Below are 22952 nucleotides of genomic sequence, written 5' to 3' on the forward strand. Positions count from 1 at the left end.
AGGATTTTTTTCTGTTTTTGGTTCATGTGAACTCCTAATATTTTGCGATCATCTCCAAAAGCAGTAGGCCAATCTGTATCACCAAATTTAGACTTATTTATACGATTTTCCTGTCTACGATATTTGGCTATATTCGTCAACGAAATCGGCATAAAAAGCCAGAAGTTCGCCTCTTGTGTATTTCGGATATCGCCTGTAAGTAATGTTGGTATTTTTCAGACAGAAATAGTGGTCCATTCTACCCACTGCCCTAAACTCTAACTTCGTGCGAGATTTCGTGTCCTTTAATTTCTATTTATGACCTTTATAACGGATGCAAAATCAGGAAAATTTTTAGTTGTTGGTCCATTTCAACCCTTAAATATATTGCAGACATATTTAAAAAGAATTGGCCCAGCCCTTCTAAGCCTAACACTACCCCTATGAAAATGTTCATGAGGATCGGACGATAATTGTAATATGAATATAATAACCCCAAGCTGTGTTGTAAGGTGAAAAAATTTACAAAATATACACTTCAATATTATGCGTCAAAACGGCATCTTTTTATGCAATATTTTTAGATTTTATACTTTTAGAGGACATTCTAAGTTGACACAATTTGTCAAAATCGGTCCAGCCATTCTTGAGATATAAGCATTCTAGCTAACATCCCCTTCCTTTGTATATACACATTGTACACATTTCGCTATATATATCCGATATATTTACTATCGGAATCGATTTGTGATTTTGTCGGGATTAAAAATATTCGCAGTTTAATGGATAACTTGACTTTTATTTAACACAAATCTTGTGGCCTACTTCATCCACTAAATATAATCCGATGACCATCAAAATTGGAAGGCTTCTGCCCAGCCCTAAGCTCTAGCCCCGTGCTAACTTCCGCGTCGATTAGTCTATAACTGCGACCTGTAGATATAGTGCAAAATCAGGAAATTTTTCAGTTTTTGGTCCATTTCAACCCTTAAGAATTATGCGATCACCTCCAAAAGCAGCAAGGTCCTATTCTGGCCCTAGCCCCACCTACATTCTAAATTTCGTGAAGATCGGGCCATAATTGCGACCTGTAGAGTGATTACAAATTAACATGGACAGACTGACAGACGGACGGACGGACATACATAGCTAGATCGACTCAGCTCGGCGAGATAGGAAGATCCATATATACTTTCCTATGTGGGAAATCAATATTTCGAGGTGCTACATAATTTTTGGCCCAATCAAACTTACAAAACCCCCACCACAAAGTGTTGTAGGGTATAAAAATAATATTACATAAAGCAAACTTTAATAGTTACCTAATAAAATTAAATCAAATTAAAAATGTTACTCCTAATCTCAGTTAAATATTACAAAGACCATTTGTGGTTTATAAAATTAATTTAAATCTCAATCTAATATATTATTTTTGAAAATGAATTAAATGAACTAAAATATTCAAGGCAAATCTTTAAATGCCTCTAGCTGTCATGTTTACGTATCGCTATGTGGTATTAGGTGTACATTTCAATGCGTATTATTTACATTTAAGAGTTTTCATTTTCTATTCTCTCTTCTCTGAATTGGTTTCCCCCCGTAAATTCTTAAGCAAATACGCCATCCCTCTCTTTGTCATTCAAATCAAAGCAGTATCTCACACTACTCAGTCGTTGTTGAATACTAATTAGCTGTGTGAGACCATTGAAATCGTAATATTGTATAGACATTTTATCGCCAAATAATTACACAAAAGAGAAGATATATATACACTGGTGGCCAAAACTAAAGCAACTTAAATCGCAAAGACAATAAATGTCCTGTAACTTTTACAAAAATAAACAAATCGTAATTATTTTTCCAGTTTTAAATGAGGGTTTTAACTCACTTTTAAGAAACTAAAAATAAAAATACAAAAATAATTTTGAACGAAAAATAATATGTGGAAAACTAAAATGACCCAATTTTTGCTTAGTCAAAACTAAGTAACTTTTGATTTTTTATTTTAAAATAATTAAATTTTGGCTAGTAGTCGATAGCATAACCGTTATTTTTGATAGCAGCTGCACACCTACGAGGCATTGAATCTATAACACGCTCAATTTGATCCTTGGGTGTGCCTTCCCAGGCACCCCGAATTCTTTAGAAAATGTTGTGCTTATTTATTTCCAAATCTCTCTTGATGTTCCTATCTACGATACTCCAACGGTTTTCTAAGGAGTTTAGGTTAGGTGACTGTGCCGGCCATAACAAAACATGAAGTTTTGACTCCCGCAACCAATACTTGACAAGTTTTGATACAAGTTTGGGATCATTGTCATGCTGAAACACCCAAATGAGCCGAATATTTTACTCATCGTAAGGGAACAACGTGATGTCCAACACATCTTTGTAAACAAACCGATCCACAACTTCCTTTATTTTATGGATAGGCCCAACTCCATAGAAAGAAAAACAGCGCCACGCCATTTTTAACGCTCGTTCATGCTTCACTGTACTTTTGCAACACTACGGCTTGAGTCTTTCATTTTTGGTCTGCTCATCGTAACATTTTTCACGTCTGAGCTTTTAATATTAAACGTAGACTCATCCCAGAAATAATGTTTTTTCCATTGAGCTTGATTCCACTTAATATTAATATTATATATATATATATATATATATATATATATATATATATATATATATATATATATATATATATATATATATATATATATATGCACTGGTGGCTAAAGCTAAAGCAACTGACATTACAAGGAGAATGAATGCCCTGTAACTTTTCCAAAAATTAAGAAAATGAGAAAGTTTTTCTTGTTTTAAATTAGGTACTTTATTCACTTTTTAAAAACCTAATAATAAAATTCTAAAAATAATATTCTGAAGGGTCAATGATTTAAGTGGGTTTCCTAATTGAAACATACTTTGAATTGACTTTTTTCATAAATTGCAGGATGCCATTGAAAACTTTATTACATGAGTTGATATATTTTCTTAAAAATTAATTTAATTTTGAATTTAGAAATTCAATATCGAAAGCTTTCTATTATTCGTGTTACGTATAAGAGGATCCATTAAAGGAATACCTTAGAGAAGCGAAGCAATGTACCTTAGAAAATATAAATAACCTGAAAATCCGTGTCCGTAATTGGTTAACCTCTTCAGTTTTTTGTATTAGTTCCATAAATGATCTGTTACGACGGGAAGGTGCTGCCGGAGAAAGACAAGAAAAGTGGAAGAATTCAAGCGTTTCTCTTGATTGCAAAGTTCTGATCTAGGTAAGTATGTAAATATAATTTCTTCGTTATGAGGTAAATTGACTGATTATTTTGCTGTTCCAAACAATATTAAGCCGAAAGAATGAGGATACATCATTTGAGTCTTTACACCTAAGGTTAACGCAATTCGCCACATTCCTTCCTTTTTATACCCTACACCACATACCACCACAGATAGACCCACAGTTACTTTTGAGGATCTTCGTAAAATCACATTCTGAGTCGATTTATGCATGTCAGTCCGTCCGTCCATGTATTGTTGTGAACAAAATACAGGTCGCATTTATAATCCGATTGAGATGAAATTTTGCAAACAATATTTGTTTGGCCCAAGGACGAACCCTATTGAAATTGGTAAGAATCGGTTCAAATTAGATATAGCTCCCATATATATATCTTCAACCGATTTCAGTTTAATTATGCACCAAATGGCCAATATCAGTTCAAATGGCCTGAATTTTGGCACACCTGACCGAATTCAGTCTAGAATTAAGTACATTAAATTTAGTGAAAATCGCTTCAGATATTGCTATAGCTCCCATACATATATTTTATCCCATTTAAGGATTTAGGTCCCTCATATGCGTAATATGCACTAAACAAGAATGATATTTGCAAAGATATAACTTATGAGGCTCAAAAATACATTTGGGAAATTTTATCGAGATCGGATCAGATTTAGATATAACTCACACATATCTTTATCCGATGTCAGGTTTATTTTGCACCAATTGCCCAAAAATGGACTGAATTTTGGCATGTCGGACTGAATTCATCCTACAAATACAGGGTTGCTCATATTCGACGGACCCATGTTTTTTTTTTAAATCAAAGAAAAAAATAAAAATTTGGCGGTTGGCAATGTTTGTAGTAGATTTGTTTACATCAATTTTTGAATATGATATCTCTCAAATGACCGCCTCTGGCGTTGATGACGTATTGTGCCCTTTTTGCTGCATTTTCCATCGTTTTTGACAACATTTCGGCCGGAATAGCGGATATTTCTTCACGAATGTTGTCCTTGTGCTCTTCTACGGTCCTTGGCTTGTTAACGTGAACTTTTGACTTCAAATATCCCCACAAGAAGAAGAAGAAAAAATCAGGCGGCGTCAAACCGGGCGAACGCGGTGGCCAGTCCAAATCACCACTTTTCGCTATCAAACGGCCCGGAAACAAATTCTTCAGAAAATCCATTGTTATGCGACTTGTGTGCGGTGGAGCGCCGTCTTGTTGTAACCAGAACTGCCTCATACGCTTTCGACGAATAATTGGCATCACAAAATTGGTCATCATGTCGCGATAACGCACCTGATTGATGGTGACAACATGGCCATTTTCATTTTGGAAGAAAAACGGCCCAATGACCGTTTTCGCACTAACGCCGCACCAAACTGTGACTTTTTCGTCATGAAGAAGCACTTCTTGAATCTCCTGAAGATTTTCAGTGGCGTAAAAACGGCAATTTTGCTTATTTACGGTCCCATTCAATGTGAAATGGGCTTCACCGGACATGATAATTTTGTTCCATTCGGTCATTTCGATGACTCTTTGGGCCCATTCCAATAGACGAGACTTGTCCGCAGGCAACATTCTTTGCGTCAATTGAATTTTGTATGGGAACAAATGCAAATCAATGCGAATAATCCGTTGTAAAGTGGACCGAGCCATGCCCAACAGCTGAGAACAGCGTTTTTGGGATGTTCTTGGGGACCTCTCAACACTGGCTCGTACGGCAGCGATATTCTCGGCCGATCGCCTTGGTCGACTTTTATATGGCCTCTTCGGATTAGAAAGAGCCTTACCAGTCGAAAATTGTTCGTATAAACGCTTAATGGTGTTCTTAGAAGGCGCACTTCTCACTTTAATGGTTTAAAAGCACGTTGAGTTTTCACAATTGACTTCTTCTGTTGAATGTAAATTTCAACTATTTCAGAGCGCTCGCGTGGCGTGTAGTGGTTCATGGTAAAAATCTGCTTGGACTAACGCTTCAAACGCGGTATGTCATTAAGCGATGTGACATCTCTGTCAAAAGTTGTGGCGTTGCCAGATGGGTCCGTCGAATATGGGCAACGCTGTACTTCACATAAATTCCCAATTTAATTTTTTTTTTACGTGAGCTCTACTAAATACGCATAGTGGTCTGGGGTATCATAAAATCGGTCCCGGCCAACTCCTGACCTTTCTTTACGGGTCTTTGACTGGGAATTGCACATCCCCTGCCATGATCCTGTAATTATGTTCACCCTCCTAATTATCGATTCTATTAATTTTGGGCCCGCCACAATCTTTTGTCATAATCTATGTTGACCTCGTATGAAATGTGTTATAATTCTCATTAACTTTAAGTGTCATTCATTTCAGTCTCAAATCAAATCATAATTACAATCAAATCAAAACAAATACTTTCCCAAAGTCATTAACAATTGGATATGGCCTTGGTAGAAAGTTTAATGTATTTCATCATTTGATTATTGTCATTCAGCCAATAAAATATAATGAGTTATTGAAATGTCGTTGTGTGATAAAACAAAATGTCATTATTGTCAATATTATGATAATATTATTAAACCAACATATGTGTGTGTGTGTGTGTTTTGTGTACACATATTTTGTATTTGCCTAATCAGGCAAATAATTAAGTCAAATTACACCAAAAACAAATTCGTTTGAAAATGCAATATACTCATTATAAGCGGGACAATAATTCAGACAAGTGGTTTTACAGTTCATTACATTAAATTGTTGTAGTTTGTTAAACAAAAGATGTGGACAATTAATCACTTTCCTTTTATTTAATCGCGAAACAAGACCACTTATTTAAAACTTAATTTGAATTTAGAAAAGACGTATATCCTTATGAGCCGCGATTTCATTGTATTTTGTTGGTACCAGATCTTTAATGGTCTCAGTACAAAACAGAAACCGTGCTCTTCCCTTAAATATTCATGGGATGAGCTTAAATGAGGCTCGACGTACACAACAACGCTCAGACGAGACCACAGAAGATAGGAAATCTACGTTGGGATCTCTTTGGTATGTACAGGGTTGCCCATATTCGACGGACCCAACTGGCAACGCCATAACTATTGACAGAGATGTCACATCGCTTTATGACATACCGCGGTTGAAGCGTCAGACCAAGCAGATTTTTACCATGAACCAATACACGCCACGCGAGCGCTCTGAAATAGTTGAAATTTACACTCAACAGAAGAAGTCAATTGTGAAAACTCAACGTGCTTTTAAAACATTAAAAAGTGTGAGAAGTGCGCCTTCTAAGAACACCAGTAAGCGTTTATACGAAAATCTTTCGACTGGTAAGGCTCTTTCTAATCCGAAGAGGCCATATAAAAGTCGACCAAGGCAATCGGCCGAGAATATCGCTGCCGTACGAGCCAGTGTTGAGAGGTCCCCAAGAACATCCCAAAAACGCTGTTCTCAGCTGTTGGGCATGGCTCGGTCCACTTTACAACGGATTATTCGCATTGATTTGCATTTGTTCCCATACAAAATTCAATTGACGCAAAGAATGTTGCCTGCGGACAAGTCTCGTCTATTGGAATGGGCACAAAGAGTCATGGGTCCGTCGAATATGGAACCCCAACCTGTGTTGTAAAGTGCAAAAAAATTACAAAATATTCACTTCAATATTATAAGTCGAATTGAAAAAATCGCATGCGATAAACTCTAGCTAACAACCCATTTCCTTTGTATATATACATTATATATATTTTGCTATATATATATCCGATATTTTTACTATCGGCATTGACCTGTTCATCTATTTGTGATTTCGCCGGCATTGAAACTATTCGCGGTTTAATGAAAAATTTGACTTTTATTTATCACAAATGCTATGGTCTATTTCAACCACTAAATATTACCCGACGACCATCAAAATTGGAAGGCCCAGCTGCCCAGCCTAAAGCTCTGGCCCCATGCTAACTTTCGCTTCGATTGGTCTATAATTGTGACCTATAGAGCAAGTGCAACATCAGGAAATTTTTCAGTTTTTGGTCTATTTCAACCCGTGAATATTATGCGATCCTCTCTAAAAGAAATAGGGTTCTATTGCGACCTGTAGAGTTTTTACAAATTAACATGGACAGACGAACAGACGGACGGACGGACGGACATACATAGCTAGATCGACTCAGCTCGGCGAGATAGGAAGATCCATATATACTTTCGTATGTGGGAAATCAATATTTCGAGGTTTTACATAATTTTTGGCCCAATCAAACTTATAATACCCCACATAGTGTTGTAGGGTATAAATATGGGCTATAAAATAAATAATATGATAAAATTTTGTATACGCGTGCACAAAATTTGGATCAATATCAATTGGTAAACGTATAGAATTATAGATTTTAAAATGGGATAGGATTAACAGTTTGTAATATCAAATCTCGTCAGTCCATTATTATTCGCTATACAGATCAAAATTATGGGCCAATTGGCCGAAAATTTTTCCCAAAATTTCAAAATGTATATTAACCGCGAAAATTGTTAATACTGGAAGTCAGATAAGCCCGTTGTTCAAATTGATCCTACAAAAATGGGATTACATTATTTCAAAATTGAAATTGACCTGTTGACGGCTCTATGTCTACGTCTGTTTCAGACCTGTGAAGATTGTTTGAACGGGACAACAAATAATGGCAACCTTCGACATTCAAATAAAAAATAATACATTTTTTTATAATTTCTTAAAAATTATTTTTAAGTAGCCCTGTGAGGTATCTCAAACTTTACCCAATGCCCTGTTGATAAGATGTTTTCTTTCGATATTATTAAATGAATCATCATTTTATTTAATGTTGGAAAAAAAATTGCTATATTTAATTTTTATGCTGATTGTCGTATATCTAAAATTTTTATTACATAGTTATGCCTACTATAATAAAGTAATGTATTACACTAAATGTAATATGTCTAGATGTATAATAAAATTTTATTATTACAAGACTAATATGTTCGACACACACACACACTCACTCACTCACTGTTTTATCTAATCACCGTAAAATCTGACTTAGACATCAAAAAGCCATAAAACGATATGATCTTATGTTCTCATAGCCTTGTAAACTCACATATCGCACATACATACATATGAATACATATGTATGTACGTCCATCAAGATATCCTAACGAACCTACGACAATAAAATCCTTGGGCCATGTTTCAATCACCGCCACCATTACCATCATCCCATCGTCGTCGTCATCATCAAAGTGGGTATTGAAATAGAACGCCCTCAATATAAACATTAATCATACGTCAACAATACGGCAACAAAGATTTGGCGAGAGCAAAGTTTTGTTATTAGTATTGTTGTTTTCCTCCCCTCATGCAAAAATACAAAAAAACAACTAAGCAAAGGCTACAGTCGAGCGGGGCCGACCGTTGAATACCCTACAACACTATAAAAAACGATACAGTTTATATAGGCGAGATACTCGAAAGAATTCCACAAGATATTGTGACAAATTATAAAAGAAAACCATCAGGTTTCGTTCTCTAATTTTCGAATAATAGCAACTTAAACTAATTTGCTCATTTCCAATTTATTGGTAGATGTTGCACTCAAATGGTCTTCCTAGATCTGGAACCAATATTTCTCAAAGACCTATAATCTCTCAGAAGTGGCAAAAGATTAACATTTATTATTGGTTTTTGACTGAAACGCATCTATATGAGATACAGAAATTTGACTATATTCTTAGACGAAATCAGCGTTAACGAAATAGAAGTGCGTCTTTCCTGTATTTGTGAATTCTCCAAAAAGTCACTGGAATGGACATTTTCGTATTTTGTCTACAAAAGTTGGCAAACTCCTTCGCACATTGAATATTTTTGGATGGCCATCCAAAACTGCTTGGCTTTTGCAATGCCCGGTAACCCCCATTCAAATGTGCGTGAGGATCGGGCAATAATTACGACCTGCTGACAATTTTGCAGTTTTTTTGGTCCATTTCAACCCCTAAATAAATGGCGATCATCTCCAAAAAGAGTAGGCTTCTATTCTGACTCTCATCTTATCCCCATGCAAAATTTCGTAAGGATAGGGCCATAAATGCGATATGTATATGATATCCTCATATCCTAACTACTTAGTTTTGTTAGCTGTAGAAATATTACCAAATGTTTAATTCAAAATGGAAATATGCCAAAAATATGACAAATTTGAAAAAAATATGAGAAAATGTTACAAAACCAATATTTTCATCTTTAGAGAGATATTTTTATGCGATTTTTTAGACGTTGTTTCTTTCCTGCCAAGAGGCTATTCTGAATTAATGAGAACTGTCGAAATCAGTTCAGCCGTTCTCGACATATAAGAGATCTTTCAAGTATATCTTCTTTGATAGACATATATATCGCACATATTTTGCTATATATCCGTTTTGTTGGATGTTAACATCAATGTAAAGATCAGAAGTAACCTTGTCAAGGCTTTGTGATTTTGCCGGGATTTAAAATATTCGCGGTTTAATGAAAAATTTTGAATTTTTTCAGCACAAAAGATATGGTCTATTTTACCCGCTAAATTTTATCCGATGACCACCCAAATTGGTAGGCTTCTTCCCCGCCCTAAACTCTAGCTACATGCGAAGTTCCGCGTCGATTGGTCTATAATTGCGACCTGTATAGCTACTGCAAAATCCGATATTTTTTCAGTATTTGGTCCATTTCGACCCCTAAACATTTGGCGATCATCTCCAAAAGAAATAGGGTTCTATTCTGACCCTAGCCCTACCTCCATTTTAAATTTCGTGAAGATCGGACCATAATTGCGAACTGTAGAGAGATTACAAATTAACATGGACAGACGGACAGACGGACGGACGGACATACATAGCTAGATCGACTCAGCTCGGCGAGCTAGGAAGATCCATATATACTTTCCTATATGGGAAACCAATATTTCGAGGTGTTACATAAATGCTGGCCCAATCAAACTTATAATACCCCCAACACATAGTGTTGTAGGGTATAAAAACGAAACAAAACAATAAAACAAATACCAACACATGAACGTCAAAATGATAGCAATTCATCCAAATTGATGAAAAACAACAACAACAGCAACAATAACGACAAAACAAAAATATATAAACAAAATCTACGAAATTGTTTAGCACTCGTCGAATTTTATGCAACTAAACCGGCAATTACTGAACAAACATTGGCCAGACACACATAAATCGTAGCCAATTCAAATGCAGAGTGACATTTTGAGTGTAGCCAATGCTAGGGGCTATTGTCGTGTTTGTTTAGTTAAACTAAAGCAAAATTACTGTTGACAAAAGAGGAAAATAAATGTCGATATGTATAAATCAATATAAATTTTAAATTTTAAGGCGTGTTACAAACACCTTTGAAAAAATTGGTTAGAGATGGTCCTATTATGCGAATGAAACATTCAAACTTTTATACCCTATGCCATACTGATTATGAGATAAGCCCATATTTATAGAATCAATCATATTTTTATTTAAGAAAATTACATTTTAAATTTGTTGACTGTTTTCTGCGATTTTTCGACAAAGCTCCGATTTTCTCTTACCGATTTTAAACTGTGGATAAATTTGGCTTGCTTCTGAAAAAAAAAAAAAAAAGCAGAACATACCAAATAATTTCGAAAATAATTCCTAAATAGGTATTTTTTGCAGATCCTATGAAATGTTAATATATACTCTCTATCAAAATTAAAACCTAAATCCATTTTACATAGTTCGGCAAATGAAAGCAATATGGCTACATGAAGTAAACATAATTTGATACGGTTAAAGACGGGTCTTATTATACTCTCAGCCATATGGCTAGAAGGGGTATATATCATTTGATACGGCCAAAACGTGCCTCATCGAAATAACAGCTTTAGACGGTTCAAGTGCAAAAATGAGCAATTCGGAACTCCAAGTCGATTGTTTTACAATTGTGACCTTTAGAGCAACTGCAAATTCAAGAGAACTTTCTGTTTTTGGTCCATTTCAGCCCCTAAATATTTTACGACAATCTCCCCTATCAATAGGCTAATATTCTGACCATAATTCCACCTTTATTTGAAATTTTCTGCGGAGCGGGCTATTTTTTGCGACCTTAGGGTGATTGCATATTAACATGGACAGATGGACGGACATATATTACTAAATCGACACATCTCGGTGAGACATGAAAATCCATATATGAGTGAGATAAAAAAAAACTGCAACAAAGTCAAACGCCATAATTTTTCCTTTTTTTAAATTTTATTGAACGAAAGCAAAAAAAGGTCGGAAATAGCATCACATTTTAGAATGAGTTTAGATTTGTTCGAATTGGTCATCTTCAGCACGAATTATGGCCTTCGAATAACGGCCAATGAAACCGTCACATGCTGCCCGAATATTGCTCTGCGGTATTTTGGCCTATTCCTGGCGATGCGCTTGCTGGAGGTGATGGACACTTTGGTATTTTTAAGTGCCAACTTTGCTTTCCAAAATACTCCAGACACAATAGTCCGACGGATTGGTATTCGGAGATTTTGGTGGCTATTGTTCGCTGGAAATGAAGCGAGGAACCTCATTTTGTAGCCATTCTTGGTTGGCGCGAAGGTGCTGGGTTCTGTTTGAATGTCCAAGGTCTGCGGCCAAAATGTTTGCGTGCCCAATGCTTTAATAAACCCTCCAGAATATTCTGGATTTATTCTGATACCACGATCGATTAATACGAGCGGAGAGCGACCATCGGCTGTTATGGCGGCCAACACCATCACCATGGCTGGTGCTTGAGTTCTGGTGACCTCTTTGGCAAGTAAACACGATAATTTTTTTTTGTTTGTTTACAAAATGCTGGACAACGAATGTTTTTTCATCGGAGAAAACCAAATTCGGCAGTTCACCATTTTCGGCCAAGCGAAGCAGCTCTTTAGCTCTTTTGAGTCTATTTTCTTTCTGTTGCGGTTTTTGGAATTTCAGTGACTTTACCCCGAGCTCATTTTCCAATATTTGCCGAATGGAATATTGCGATATGTTCAGCTCACAAGCCATTTTTCGGCCACTGCGACGCGGGTTTCGATCAAGTCGCTTCTTTACTTTTCGAACCATTTCTGCTGATGTTGATGTTTTCTTCCGTCCACTTCCTTGACGTCGGTAACGAGCGATGTTACGGGACACAAAAGATTTATTCACATTTATATGCTGAAATGCTCTAACGATAGCCATTTGTAGTTTTTCAGCCAAATATAAAGAAATCATACTGTCACGCTTAATTTCCATCACGTATAACTTTTTTTTCTGGAAAATTCCCACCAAAATGCTTTTGTACACTTGTAAACAATATAATGAGCTGTTACTGGAAGAATTTTAACAGCTGTCGGACGAGTGTCCTAGAAATGACAGCAGTCTGAAATTAGTTGCAGTTTCTTAATCTCATCCTGTACAAAGGAAGGGGATGTCAGCTAGAATGCTTATATCTCAAGAATGACTGGACAGACTTTGACAAATTTTGACAATTCGGAATGCCTTCTTGGCATAGAATGAGGCCTATGAAAATCGCATAAAAATATGCCAATAATGAAGTTAACACAGATATTTTGTGACATTCTTCTTTCTCCATTTTTTCATATTTTTTTCGCAAGCGTTTTGTTTCAAATTGATATTTAGTGGTTGAAATGGACCAACAACAAAAAATATTTTGCAGCCGTTATAAAGGTCACAAATAGAAACCAAAGGACACAAAATCTCACATGAAGTTAAAGTTTAGGACAGCGAGTACAATGGACCACTACTTTTGTGTGAAAAATACCAACATTTCCATTCTACGAAACGCTAAAAATAACTTACAGGCGATATCCAAAATACACAAATGGCAAACTTCTGACTTTTTTAGGCAAATTTCGTTGTCGAATATAGCCAAATATCGTAGACAAGCAAATCATATAAATGAGTCTAAATTTAGAGATACAGAGCGGCCTCTTGCATTTGGATATGATCGCAAAATATTTAGGAGTTCAAATGAACCAAAAACAGAAACATTTTCCTGATCACACAATTGACAAGAAATTTTGCATGAGAAGAGAGTTAAGGACAGGGAAGAAGTCCAGCATTTTGGATGATCATTCGATTATAAATGGACCACAACAACTAAAAGCACGACGGAGTCCGTAAATATTGGACAAATGTCCCTGGTCAAAATACTAGGGGTAATATCTTGGCAATGCTTCGTGACATAATTTGAAAAGCGAAATCTTTCAAAATGGATATGGACATAAGGGAGCTTCTAACATATTGTAGTGTTGTAGGGTATCACATTGTCGGTCCCGCCCGACTATAATCTTTGCTTACTTGTTTTTACTTGTACTGTATTAAAATTTTTATACATCTTATATATCCAACCTATGATTCCAGAAAGAACAGTTTTTTAATTAAAATAAATAATATTATAAAATATTTTCCTACATTTTCCGACAGTGATCTGTTGGAACTCAAGAGAAACCACTCTACAGGAATTTTACTCATTTGTAGTATATAAAAAAAATTGTTGAAAATACATTTTATTTCTTTACTATCTGTAAATATGTACACAAGTGTAAATAGTTTACAATGATGTAAAAAATTTAAAAAGGAGGAAAAAAAAAAGACATCGTCGCACTGTAAACCATAATTTATGTTCAAACATTACAAACTGTGTCTGATGGTGGTGCAGCCAGGGCAGCACCACCACCATCAGTAATTAACGAGCACAAATTTACTTTGTGCCATTTTTATGTTCCACTTAATTTTGTTATATTATTTTTTTCATATTTTTGTTGTTGCTATTATTATTATTGTTGTTGTTGTTGCTGCTGCTGCGGTTGTTATTTCCTGTTGCTGTTGGGCAAACCACTAAATAAATGTTTGCATTCTGTGTTTCATTCATTTTTTTCAGATTTATTTTTTAATAGGTTATGAACTTTTACAACAAGAACAACAACAACAGCAAAAACGTAGCAAATGTGTTGAAGTAAATCACAAAATTGACCATGTGATGGTGATGATAAAACAATAAAAAAAAAATAGCAACTCAATTTAATGGAAATGTATGAACTTTTGATTTCCCCAAGGAATTTGTCACTTATGGTGCTTGGAGAGTGTGGAGTGCGAACAATGGAATTGTGGCAGTAGTATTCGCCAGATGGGAAAGATATGAAATGAATGCGGGTAAGTAGTGGAGTCTGTTTTTTGTTTGTATGTAGTTCTTTTCATAAAGTAGTAGTAGGGTGACGTATGATTGATGTCAGAAATGCTGTTGCTCACACGCTCTCTGGTTCAGCGGAATATTAAATTACACTTGCATCCAATTACATAATTTCCTCCAGGTATACAAAACCATAAAACCATTACTTCAAAGTAATATTACAAAAAAAGTGAATATTCTCTTTTAAATAAAATAGTCCACGTTGAAGGTCATAAGCTATAAATTTCGGGCATTACATCTTCATTTTTATACCCTTTACCACATAGTGGTAAGGGTATTATGTATTTGTGCATTTATTTGTAACATGGAGAAGGAAGCGAGATAGGCCCATAATCACTTTAAGGATCTTCATAGAATCACTTTCTGCATGTTCGTCCGTCTGTCCATGTATTTTTGTGGACAAAATACAGGTCGCATTTATTATCCGATTGAGATGAAATTTTCCAAACAATATTTGTTAGACCCAAGGACGAACCCTATTGAAATTGGGGAGAATCGGTTCAAATTAAGATATAGCACCCATATATATCTTTAACCGATTTCGGGATCATTGTGCACCAAATGGCCAATATCGATCTAAATGACCTGAATTTTGTCACATCCGACCGAAATCAGCCTACAAGGAAGTACATAAAATTGGGTGAATATATGTTTCTTCCGATTTGGGGTTCTAAGTCTCTCACATGCGTAATATGCACTCCACAACAATGATATTTGACACCATAAAACGTTGGAGCTTTAAAATACCTCGGCCAAATTTTATCGAGATCGGTTCAGATTTTTATATAGCTTTGATATACAGGGTTGCCCATATTCGACAGACCCATGGTTCCAATCGACGAGGCTTGTCCGCAGGCAAAATTCTTTGCGTCAATTGAATTTTGTACGGGAACAAATGCAAATCAATGCGAATAATCCGTTGTAAAGTGGACCGAGCCATGCCCAACTGCTGAGAACGGTGTTTTTGGGATGTTCTTGGGGACCTCTCAACACTGGCTTGTACGGCAGCGATATTCTCGGCCGATCGCCTTGGTCGACTTTTATATGGCCTCTTCGAAATAGAAAGAGCCTTACCAGTCGAAAATTTTTCGTATAAACGCTTAATGGTGTTCTTAGAAGGCACACTTCTCACATTTTTTTCACAATTGACTTCTTCTGTTGAATGTAAATTTCGACTATTTCAGAGCGCTCGCGTGGCGTGTATTGGTTTATGGTAAAAATCTGCTTGGACTGACGCTTCAAACGCGGTATGTCATTAAGCGATGTGACATCTCTGTCAAAAGTTATGGCGTTGGCAGATGGGTCCGTCGAATATGGGCAACCCTGTACATTTTCATATGATTTTACGGTTATTGCTCACCATATATGTAATATCAGAATAGAATTTTTTATATTCAACCGTATTTTACCATTAAGTGAAACTCGGTACGGTATATCTATTACTCCAATAAATATTTTTTTAAATATAATCCTTATCGAAGTCATATCATGCATTATACAGCAATGTTAGTTGGTTCATAGTTGGTATGATCTACTTCACATAAATTTCCAATATAAATTTTTTTGTTACGGGATCTCTACTGAATACTTATAGTGGTCGGCCTCGGCCGACTTCTGATCTTTCCCTACTGGTTTTTAATTTTTTGACTTTGCTCTAAGAAGGGTTCATAAATTCCAAATATAAACCTTATAAAGGTGTCGTTTTGTCAAAATTTGTGGAAACTAATTTCCTCAGAAATAGCAAATTTCGGAGCTATTTGATATATTTTCTTAAGTATCATAGCAAAAGGTGTTGAATTTGATGTCTTGCTGAAAAGCAATAATATATTAACCTACTATACATTTTTTTGTTACATTGTTTCCATTATTGATGAAAACAAGTAAGAGGAAAACAGAAAAGTGACGAACTTACCGAATATTTGCTTTTTAATGGTATAGAGCACCAAGTATTAAGGGAAATTAATATAACCTCAGAGGACACAAAATATTAAATTTAATTAGAAACTGGGTCCGAAATCTTCCAAGTCAGGAGATACAATTATCAATATATCAATGGCTGTGAAATATAGCGAAGCCCAATCTTTATTAGTGCCAGACTGTTTTGGCACTTCATTAATTCTCTAGAAAGTTTATATTTTCCAAAATATCGAGATAATTGATTGAGAAGCGTAACATTTTTTTTCTCGCAAATTCTTCACATTTCAAAAATTTTTATTTAAAATAAATTTTAATTAAATTATGAGGTTTTCAGCTATTTAATAATTTTTGTCTTCATTTCTATTTTTCTGTTATGTTTGAAATCACAATTTCGTGAACATGACTGTTAATGCCTAAAGGAAGAAAAAACTGGCCATCACCTATTCACATCAAATCACCATTTAGTAAAACTAAATACCAATCTCATGTTTGTGTTTTATGGCCATGCATTGGTTGGCCGCAACTCAATTGCAGTATTTTAAGATTTTTATTACCATTAAAACACCAAATACCTACAGATTTGTATGCTGTACAAATATAAGGTTAAGACGCGAAAAATGCATATTTTTATTTTATAATCGATTTCAAAATGAACATTAAAAATTACCTTAAAATTTTACGTATGCCCTCTTTTGTATTTTCCAAAGTTTTTAATCGACACTGTTTCTAAAGTTTTCGGATTATTAGAAGTGTGTCCATCTGTCCACGTTAATTTGTAATCATGCTGCAGGCTGCATATATATAACCTGATCCGCATGGTATTTTGTTCGTAGTTTGAGTTAGTGTCAGAATAGAAGAATATTGTTTTCTGAGATATACGCAAAATATTTAGAGGATGAAATACAGATTTCAATCATAGACTAATCAACGAGAAACTTTGTATTGGGATAGACTTTAGGACAGGGCAGGAGCATGCGTCTTCTGGTACAAATGGTCAACATTTGCAAAAGGTTCACCTGTTATGATTTAAAAATGTTAAATAATTGTATAGCCCGATAGAAAAATTAAAATCAAATTTTTATAGATTGTTTGTTTCCCTGAAATTTCATTACCATTTGAAAATAAAACAAGTAAGCAAAGGCTACAGTCGAGCGAAGGCTACAACACTATAATAACCGATACAGTTTATATAGGCGAGATAGTCGAAAGAATTCCACAAGATATTGTGACAAATAATAAAAGAAAACTCTAATGTTCAAATAATAGCAACTAACTAATTTGCTCATATCCAATTTATTGGTAGATGTTGCACTTAAATGGTCTTCCTAGATCTGGAACCAATATTTTCCAAAGACCTATAATCTCTCAGAAGTGGCAAAAGATTAACATTTATTATTGGCTTTTGACTGAAATGCATCTATATGAGATACAAACATTTGACTATATTCTTCCACGAAATCAGCGTTATCGAAATAGTCAGAAGTGCGTCTTTCCTGCATTTGTGAATTCTCCAAAAAGTCTCTGGAATAGAAATTTTCGTATTTTTTCTACAAAAGTTGGCAAACTATTTCACACATTGAATATTTTTGGATGGCCATCCAAAACTGCTTGGCTTTTGCAATGTCCGGTAACCCCCTTTCAAATGTCCGTGAGGATCGGGCGATAATTACAACCTGCCGACAATTTTGCAGTTTTTTTGGTCAATTTCAACAACTAAATATATGGCGATCATCTCCAAAAAGAGTACGCTTCTATTCCGACCCTCATCTTATCCCCATGCAAAATTTCGTAAGGATCGGGCCATAAATGCATCTTTAGAGAGATATTTTTATGCGCTTTTTTAGACGTTTTTTCTTTCCTGCCAAGAGGCCATTCTGAATTAATGAGAACTGTCGAAATCAGTTCAGCCGTTCTCGACATATAAGAGATCTTTCAAGCATATCTTCTTTGATAGACATATATATCGCACATATTTTGCTATATATCCGATTTGTTGGATGTTAACATCAATGTAAAGGTCAGAAGTAACCTTGTCATGGCTTTGTGATTTCGCCGGGATTTAAAATGTTCGCGGTTTAATGAAACATTTTGAATTTTTTCAACAAAAAAGATATGGTCTATTTTACCCGCTAAATATTATCCGAGGACCCAAATTGGTAGGCTTCTTCACCGCCCTAAACTCTAGCTACATGCGAAATTCCGCGTCGATTGGTCTATAATTGCGACCTGTATAGCTACTGCAAAATCCGACATTTTTTCAGTATTTGGTCCATTTCAACCATTAAACATTTGGCGATCATCTCAAAAAGAAATAGGGTTCTATTCTGGCCCAACCCCGACCTCCATTCCAAATTTCGTGAAGATCGGGCCATAATTGCGACCTGTAGAGTGATTACAAATTAACATGGACAGACGGATGGACGGACATACATAGCTAGATCGACTCAGCTCGGCGAGATAGGATGATCCATATATACTTCCCTATGTGGGAAACCAATATTTCGAGGTGTTACATAATTTTTGGGCCAATCAAACTTATAATACCCCCAACACATAGTGTTGTAGGGTATAATAATAGCACTTTTAAACAAATCATTTTTCCATAACAGCGTAAGTTTAATAACTTTTCACTACTGGTTGAGGCACATTTAAATTTCATTCAATGAATATTCCTAAACAACAGACGTGAGGAAAGGCAACACTACAATGTGCGGTAAAGTATCTGCGGATCTTAAACCCTTTTTATTAGGAAGAAGATTTTGCTAAGAAATATCACCATATATACTACATAATAAAAAATCGTTATAGATCTGGAACCAATATTTTCCTAAAACATTCCAAAACAGATGTTCCCACTATGTCAAATATATAATCCACACCTTCCGAAAGAACAGAAATTTCACATTAAAAAATTAGTTTTCTTTGCATATTGAACATTTTATTTTTATTTCATTCTTGATATAATGTGCCACGAGTCTTAATGAGTTTTCAAAACAATATTTAAACAAATTTAGATTTCTCTATAGGATTTCCTGTATCTCCGAAATTTGGCTATATTCGTCAATAAACTCACCATCAATGTAAAGCTCAGAGGTGCGCGCCTTTTATGTATTTGTGTTTTCTTAAATTTTACTATTTTTTCACATAAAATTGTTGTCCATTCCAAAATAATATCCGATGGACCGACCGAATCGATTTGTTGATTCAAACGAAAAATTCACATAGAAATTCCATTTTCCAAGTCAAAAAATCTATCTTGCAAATCTTTTCGTCTCGATTTTTTGTGTTTGAATATAAAAGAAACCATAACAATTCGCCACATGTCCTGTTGGACATACACTTAAGCCAGTAAGGCCTGTTGTGCGCTCTAGACAAGGGTTTTTTTCGAAAGAAGATGGCAGTTTACAGTCTGTTATATTTGAAATTCAGTTGCCTATATGAAATTTCTTAACTGTCTTATATCATTTATCATGGTCTGATTAAGGTGAGGTATGGAGTCATTCCCTAAGAATTGGGATGTGATATTTGCAAACGCTGGGTATTGGCAGAGAAAATGTTCCAAATTTCGTCATCTTCCCCACATGCCCTGCATATGCTGTTATATGCACAGGTGCCCCGTATGCTGTTACCTTACTGATCTCTTTTTTACCTAGTAATAAAAGGTTCTTCGTTTTTATCTCATCGGGATCGCCCCATAAGATTTTTGTGGTTTTTCCTACACTTTCATTGTGTTGGCATTAAGACACTCTGCAATCGCCCGGACCTCCGTTTGCAGGATCGTATTGTGATCGGGTAAGCGGAAAGAGATTTCGGTGTTTGTATCCTTGATAAAAAGTCCCAATCCCGCTCTAGCGCTGAGCCGTCTGTATAACAACAGTTTCTAGTCGTCATTTGTGGTAGGAATCCGTCGATCCACGAGTCTCTGGTAGGGATTAATGTTTCACACTCTGCAATCGTCCGGACCTCCGCGTGCAGGATCGTATTCTGATCGGCAAGTGGAAAGAGATTTCGGTGTTTGTATTCTTGGTAAAAAGTCCCAATCCCGATCTCTACCCTAGCACTGAGCCGTCTGTATAACAACAGTTTCCAGTCGTCTTTTGTGGTAGGAATTCGTCGATCCACGAGTCTCTGGTAGGGATTAATGTTTCACATGAAGCAGCTACAAAAGTTTTAGATATCCGGTCCGATAGAAAATTTTCTATAGATATAGATTGTTGCCTGTAAAATTATTTAATGGTATGTAACGTGGCTGATAAAATTTTACTCAAATGTATATTATGTCTGCAGGACTTTTGGTATTGCAAATGGGTCATGGGTTTTGTACCTCCCTATTTTCGGTTTTTTTCTGATTTTAGCGACATTTTTCACCGGACCTGTTTTATATTTGGTATTTGAAGTTGGTAACGGATACTACAGCCTAAGACAGAAAATTGTCAGCGCAGGTTCATGTCTTCGTATAGCACCCATATAACGACACCTTCCGATATTCGGTAATTTGATGATTTTAGCTACATTATTCATCGATTTTTTTTTTCAAATTTCGAATTTGAATAGTGTAATGGCTTATGGCAAAGGTAGCATATGCAGGTCCACGTCATCGTATAGACCCTAATAGAACGGCTGCATTCGGTATTTTTAAGATTTTGACATAAGAGTTATTAATGCAATTGAAGCTGAAATTTGTCCACATTGGATCAAATTAAGAATGTCTTCCGAAGAAAAAAGGAAAGTCGAAATTGTACTTTTTTGAAAATTATGAAATTCCAGGAATTGTAGGATGCATTGACGGAACTCACGTTAGAATGGTTAAACCTTCCGAATTCATGGATTAGAAAAATAATAGATTTTTTTGTAAAATAAATTCCAACAAGTTAAAAAGCAGTAAGTTCGGCCGGGCCGAACTTTTAATACCCTCCACCATTTGCAACGAATTTGGAAATTTTCAAAAAATAAAATCCTTAAAAAATTCTGTTAAAATTTTAAAAATATCGAATATAGCCGTTATTTTGGGGTCTATACGACGTGGACATACATAGGCATTGTTTGTCATAAGCCATTACCATATTCAAATTCGAAAGTTGAAATAAACGGTGAATAATGTAGCTAAAATCATCAAAATACCGAATATAGGGAGGTACCGTTATATGGGGGCTATACGAAGACCTGGACCCGCACAGACAATTTTCTGCCACAGACTGTAGTTCCCATAACGAACTTCAAATACCATTTTTTAAACAATTCCGGTGAATAATGTCGCTAAAATCATCAAAATACCGAATATAGGGAGGTACCGTTATATGGGGGCTATATGAAGACGTGGACCTGCACAGACAATTTTCTGCCTTAGGGTGTAGTATCCATTTTGAACTTCAAATACCAAATTTTAAACAATTCCCGTGAATAATGTCGCTAAAATCATCAAAATACCGAATATCGGGAGGTACCGTTATATGGGGGCTATACCAAGACGTGGACCTGCACGGATAATTTTCCGTCTTAGGGTGTAATTTCCATTTTGAACTTCAAATACCAAATTTGAAACAATTCCCGTGAATAATGTCGCTAAAATCATCAAAATACCGAATATAGGGAGGTACCGTTATATGGGGGCTATATGAAAACGTGGACCTTCATGGCCCATTTACGAACTTAACCTGCCTACTGGAAAAATAAACATGTGTGAAAAATTTTAGCCACCTATCTCAATTCATTCGAAAGATAGCGTGATTACAACAGACACACAGACGGACGGACAGACAGACAGACGGACAGACAGACAGACGGACATCGGTAAATCGACTTAGAATTTTACGCTGATCAAGAATATATATACTTTGTTGGGTCTGATATGAGTATTTCGAGGAGTTACAAACGGAATGACAAAGTTAATATACCCTCCATAGTATGGTGGAGGGTATAAAAACATGTTCATTCTAAGAGAATTTGGTTAATACAATATTTTCTGTTAAATGTATTTGTCTTCTGTTTATTTTTTTACGTTAAAATCACTAAACATTTCAATTTCACCCTGCTTTTTGAACGTGATATCAAAACGCAAAATTTTTGCGTTTTCCGTTTTTTAGAGAAGCTAAAACCGTTTTCGTTTTCACTCTTGAACGATTTTACATTCTGTGACATGCCTGAATGAATTTGTAACGAATCGTATAAAGTGAAGAGTCTACATGCGATTTTCTTAAAATGTTTCACTTTTCAATATCTTTGTTGTCAGTGATCGAACCACTCATTTTGGTTCAAAAACTTTAAAATATGTCATACATATATCGCATATAAACCGAATGGAGTAGCTGATAAAGTCCTAACTTGATCCGTGATAATATTGAAATCAAACTTCGGTCAGGAGTAAGAATGGAAAATACTGGCCGACTACTTCACATATCTCTCCCAAAGGTAACAATTTTCAACAAATAGAACTCAAATAAAATCTGATATTACTTTCCGATTTTCTTATAGCTTCCTAATATACCAATTTAACCGCATTAGATTTCGTAGCAATATAATATATAATAATCCTAAATTCCATACAATAC

At 35.5% G+C, this 22952-nt stretch overlaps 1 long non-coding RNA gene across 1 annotated transcript in view; it reads left to right on the forward strand.

Moving 5' to 3' along the window:
• Positions 1-3125: 3125 nt before the first annotated feature.
• The window catches only part of LOC131801880 (uncharacterized), a 71662-nt gene continuing 51835 nt past the window's right edge, over positions 3126-22952 (forward strand). Inside the window, exons 1-2 of the long non-coding RNA XR_009341947.1 lie at positions 3126-3257; positions 14179-14450. This is a non-coding gene — a long non-coding RNA (uncharacterized LOC131801880). The remainder of the gene's footprint in view (positions 3258-14178; positions 14451-22952) is intronic.

The sequence above is a fragment of the Musca domestica genome, unplaced genomic scaffold, assembly GCF_030504385.1.
Source record: "Musca domestica strain aabys unplaced genomic scaffold, Musca_domestica.polishedcontigs.V.1.1 18, whole genome shotgun sequence".
NCBI lineage: Eukaryota > Metazoa > Arthropoda > Insecta > Diptera > Muscidae > Musca > Musca domestica.